Source organism: Lactuca serriola, chromosome 4 (genome assembly GCF_051521515.1).
Source record: "Lactuca serriola cultivar US96UC23 chromosome 4, Lser_US96UC23_V15, whole genome shotgun sequence".
Taxonomy (NCBI): domain Eukaryota; kingdom Viridiplantae; phylum Streptophyta; class Magnoliopsida; order Asterales; family Asteraceae; genus Lactuca; species Lactuca serriola.
This window is the reverse complement of record NC_136411.1, coordinates 147191952-147197879: the sequence shown is the minus strand read 5'-3', so window position 1 is coordinate 147197879 and position 5928 is coordinate 147191952. Positions and strand designations below refer to the sequence as shown.

Sequence of the window (5928 nt, the reverse complement as noted above, 5' to 3'; positions counted from 1 at the left end):
TCTCGATCTTGTGCCACCTACAATACCAAGTGCCACAAACTTTGAGCTCAAGGGTCACCTTCTTGCAATGCAAAAAGACATACCATTTTCTGGGAAAGATACGAAGATACCTTGAAGAACATCGGTGATATATTGGACATTGCAAACTATTTCAATGTTCCAAATGTTTCAAGAGATGCAGTTTTATTAAGGATGTTTCCCGTATAGCTTAATAGATATGCAAACATATGGTTGAAGTCGTTAGCACCTAGATCTATAAGAACTTGGTAGAACTTTCATGAAGCATTTATTGAAAATTTTAGACCACCTTTAAAGATAGCCAAACTTAGAAAGAAGATTGCTAATTTTCAACAAGAAGACGGAGATCCCTTATACAAAGCTTAGGAAAGATACACGGGCTTTTTAAGAAATTGTCCTTAACATGACTTATCTGTGCAACAAGAAGTTTACATATTCCATGATGGGGTGAATGTGACCACAAGGCAAGTCCTTGACTCTAAAGGACCAATGACGAAGAAAGATGCCACTGCAATCAAAGAGTTAATTTAAGAATTTGCAAAGCACTCAAGAGAATACGATAACCCACGAGAAGATGTTAGAAGAGGTAAATGAAGTAGCAATGGATCTTCGAAGGATTTAGGATTTGTAATGGAAAAACTAGAGAATATGAACCAAATGATGACGGAGATGGGTCAATTAATTCATTCTATACTAGTGGGGTGTGACATTTGTAGTGCACAAAACTTAACCAAAGTTTGTGATTTGGATGACAATGGAAACCGAAAGCTTAAGTGTGCTACTCTAGTGGTGACCGGTTTGATGAAGATAGGAGAAAGCTCAAGAAACAATGGTTGCCCTATGAAGAATATAAGAAGAAAAAATAAGAAAAGTATCGCCAAACCGGACGAGACTTCTACCAAATGGATCGACCACCACCAGAGAAGAAACCCAAGTTTGAGTGAATGCTTAATAGGTTTATGGAAGCCTATGAGAGAAGGCATGATGCTATTGATGTTACCACTAGAAACCAACATGCTTCCATTAGGAACATCGAGACTCAACTCGGGCAATTGACTAAACTTGTCAACGAAAGGTTACCACTAAAAAATCCCAATAAAAAACCGCAACCTCATGTCATGGGCATAACCACTGAAGAAGAACCTCATTGAAAGCCTCTAATGATCCATTATAAAGTCTCAATGGAGTCCAATGCACAGCCAGATCTGATGAAGATTGAAGAAAAAGAGCAATATGGTGCCTAGTTCTCACGATGTGAGCAAATACATTTCACGTCGAGGGCCCAATATAATAAAAAATGATTCTTTTGTCAAGTCTTATCAACCTCTGATACCTTATCCTTCTCAAGAAAAGGCACATTCATTAGAGAAAGAGCATACGATGTTTATCAATCAAGTCAAGGGTATCCGACTTAATACCCCATTTATCGAAGCATTAGTTAAAATGCCCAAATACGCGGAATTCCTTCAAGATCTTCTGGAAACACACCATCAACTAGAGATGACTTCTAAGGTAGTCATTAATGAACAATTTCCAGTGGTTATCATGGAAGGAATACCAACAAATATGGGAGATCCATTATGCCTTATATTACCATGTGAATTTGGAAATGCCACAAACACGTTTGATTCAGCCGATTCTGGAGCTAGCATAAATTTAATGCATTATAATTTTATCAAAAGTTTGACCTTCCATAGTTGAAGGCCACAAGGATGGCAATCCATATGACGAATCGGCGATTGACTTATCCTCGAGTCATAGTAGAAGACTAATTGGTTAAAATTAGAAAATTTAGTTTTCCAAATGATTTTTTGGTCATAGATATGAAAGAGGATGAAGATGTACCCATTATTCTAGGATGCCCACTACTAAACACCTCAAGATCCTTGGTAGATATTCGAGAGTCAAAACTTACTTTATGAGTGGGAAAAGAAGAAATGACATCCGGGGTTGATGAAGGATTCAGGAGGTCTGAGTAAGAAGAGGAAGTGTTATTTATAGATGAGGATAATAAGATAGAAGAGTTGGAAAAGTTAATGGAAGAAGAAGTCCAAACCAGGGAAACGCCCAAGCTAAAGGAAGAAGTCAAGCTTACTAAGCCAAGAACATCGATCCCCATTTTTTTTCTAAGTCTTTACCTTTACCACACCAAAAGCTCAAGTTGAGGAGGAAAATAAAGATGAAGAGTTTATTTCAAGTAAAGAGAGAAATCTTGATGATATGGAAGTAGACAAGAAAGAACATGCTCAAAGATAAAGAGAAGAGAAGGAATGAAGAACAATCTCAAGGAGTCAAAAGAAAACACGATGTGTGCGGCAACCAAATGAAAAAGGAAAATTTTAATAAATAATATATAAGGAGAGTTCAGGCTTACAAGAGAAGGTGGAAGGAGAATAAGGAGAAGGAGAAAAGGGAGATTCCACTCCCACCAGCAACAATGTCAAGCGGGAAGGATTCCAGCTCATGAATCCATCAAAAGTAGCACTTCTCAGGAGGAAACCCGAACTTAGTTTGCATTTTATTTTCCCTTTCTTTTTAGTTTATTTTTTTGCATCATTTTATTTGCTTGTTAGGATTAGTCGTTTATTCATCTTTTATTTGAAAAATCAATTGTGGGATTTAATTTGTGAGTGGTATAATTTTTAAAAGAAAAAAAATGGTTTTTGTCAAATTTTCGAGCCCTCGGCGTTGGAATAAAATACCATGTCGTGGGAGACAAGAGAAGACCCAATTATATTTGCCAATTTAAGTCTCACGACATTAGCTTTATAATTCAGGAAAAGGGGACCAATACTTGTATATGCTAAAAAGCTTTTGTCTTTCATTCTCCTAAATAATCACTCACGTCATAAGATTCCACCTTCGGTCCCCCTCACTTTGATTTTCAACTGCAAGTGCCTCTTTCTTCCAATTTTATTACGTAATCAACATAATAGGTTTGATATCTATACTCAAAAGTCTTTAATTTTACTAATTTTATGCACTTAGAAGTTAGGGTTCATTTTTGGGTTTCTTAGTGTCAAATACGTTTGACTTTCTGTGAAATTGGTATTGCATGTGTGATTATGAAACTTAGATTGGCTACTCAAGTAAACTCTATTAAGAAATTTGACTTGAGTTGGAGAGAAACATAACTGATCATGATTTTCCTGTCGAACCAGTCTCATGATGTGAGTTTCGTATCTTACGACGTGAGAACTGGGTAAACAACCATACTTTGTTTTTTGTTTGCTTAGTTTACTGCGTTTTTTTTTGTTTTTGTTTTGTTTGTTGGATATTTTGCAGGTCTAATAGGTCCTAGGAAGGCTACTCCATATTCCCAAGGTGATGTGTCCAACGTTCACCCTACTAACGGTAAGACTGACTCATCTTATACATATACTAGGCGAATGCCCGCGCGTTGCGCAGAAACACTTATATAGTTGAAGTCTTTACAAATATATGATTTTTTGAATATAACAATAACGTTGTTGTTAAATTTGATATAATAATTTCTATATACTATATTGATATAATATATTGATTATTTTGAATTATATGATAATATATACATTTATTATAACTTTATAATCTCAATCGTTTGAATGACTTCTACCCGCGAGTTACACATGAATAAAATTAAATATAATTTATGATTTGATGTTATTTATAGTTGTTTTTATTGTTAATTAATTTTTTAAATTTATTTGCTTAATGTTTTAATTTCTGTCATTATCATCATTTAAAACATCAAACATTGTTTTTTATTTTAAAGTTAACAATATAATCATTTATATAGAGTTTTTTTAACTATTGTTATTGTAAGTTATTTTAAGCTACTTATTTGGAAACTTTTAACGATTATAAAAATATATTTAAGAAATATTTTAGTTAAATTTAAATTACAATTTAGTTTTTGCTTTTATCACTACAATTTATCACTTTTAACTATTTACAAAATATTCTTTATTTTTTTAAATGGAACTGAAATTTATATTTGAGTTGACATTATAATGCGCAGAAACACTTATATAGTTGAAGTCTTTACAAATATATATTTTTTAAAATATAACACTAACGTTGTTGTTAAATTTGATTTAATAATTCGTATATTAATTTGATATAATATATTGACTATTTTGAATTATATGATAACATATAAATATATAATAACGTCATAATCTCGATCGTTTGAATGAATTATACTCACGAGTTACACATGAATAAAATTAAATATTATATATGGTTTAATATTATTTAAAGTTGTTATTTTTAACTAATTTTTTAAAATATATTTGCTTAATGTTTTAATTTCTATCATTATAATTATTTAAAACATCAAACATTACTTTTTGATTTTAAAGGTAACAATATAATCATTTATATAGAGTTATTTTTAACTATTGTTATTATAAGTTATTTTAAGCTACTTGTTTGAAAATTTTTAACGATTATCTAAATATATTTAGGAAATATTTTAGTTAAACTGATATTATAATTTAGTTTTTTGTATTTATCACTAAAATTTATCAATTTTAACTATTTACAAAATATTATTTGTTTTTTTAGTGGAACTGAAATTTATTTTTAAGTTGACACTGTAATGTTATATTTAAATTAACAATTTAAGTATTTTGTACAAACTGTTCAAAAATTATAGCTTTAAACTGATAATGGTTTACATGCAACAACATTTTAAATCTAATAAATTAAGTATAATATGTTAAAATTTAAAGAAATAACTTTATAAATAGAAGTAAAGATATTATTTTAAAATTGAAATTTAGTCTATTTATGATTACACTTTAGTTTTGATATTTATTTAACCTTATTAACCAACTTACAATCATTATTAGAAAGACACTACAATTTATCACTTTTAACTATTTATAAAATAATCTTTAGGTTGTTTAAGTTAAATAAAATTTATATTTAAGTTGATCCTATAATGTTATATTTTAATTAATAATGTAAGTATTTTATACAAATTGTTCAAAAATTATACCTTTAAAATGATAATGGTTTACATCCAACAATATATTAAAACTAATAAATTAAGTATAATATGTTAAAAGTTAAAAAACATAATTTTATAAGTAGAATTAAAGATATTATTTTAATATTGAAATTTAGTTTATATATGAATACACTTTAGATTTGATATTTATTTAACCTAATTACCAAATTATAATTATTATTATAAAGAAATTGAAAAGTCATGGGAGTTTCAAATAAATATGGTGAAACGAAAAAAGAATGTGAGTTTCAAATGCATGAGATTCAAGAAAAAATGCTAGCTTTATAAGTATGTATGATATAAGTATTAAGCTTTTAATATGATACTAGTATAAGGGATGTATTTTAAACTTTTAAAACACTAGGGTTTTAGAATTTAATTTTTAAAAATTAAAACTTTTTAATCAAATTTTAAATTCTAAAACTTGAGGGAAAGTATTGAAACTTTTCAAAACTTCTAGGTCAATTTTTAAAATAATTTAAATGGATCATATAATTTTATCTTTATTAAAATTGGACCTAATCCAATTTAATTGTTAAGATAAATACAAATCAAATTTTACATATAATTAATTTATCACATAATCTTGTAATTATCTTAAAATTTGACCATTATCTTTCAATTAGATGATTCATTACCATATCAGAAAAATCGATTTTCATCAGTTAAAACATCGTATGGTAATTATCCTTATCTAATTTAGGCTTGAAATCTGAAAATTTTGCAATCAGACGAGTCAACTCATCGAGTCAGGCTTTGGACTTGTCAAGTTCCACATTGGACTCGTCGAGTTCATCTGGCAGAGACTAGATTTCAAATGTTTTCATCTTTGAACAGTTAACCATGGTATCAAATGTAATAGAAAAACACCCTAAGCTTTGATACCACTGATGGGTTTTGAGCACTACAATATT

At 29.4% G+C, this 5928-nt stretch overlaps 1 non-coding gene across 1 annotated transcript; it reads right to left on the bottom strand.

Annotated features, from left to right (window-relative positions):
* Positions 1–321: 321 nt before the first annotated feature.
* On the bottom strand, positions 322–428 carry LOC145103502 (small nucleolar RNA R71). Its single transcript, XR_013706591.1, has one exon. It is a non-coding gene; the product is annotated as a small nucleolar RNA R71 (small nucleolar RNA).
* Between the last annotated feature and the right edge of the window lie 5500 nt (positions 429–5928).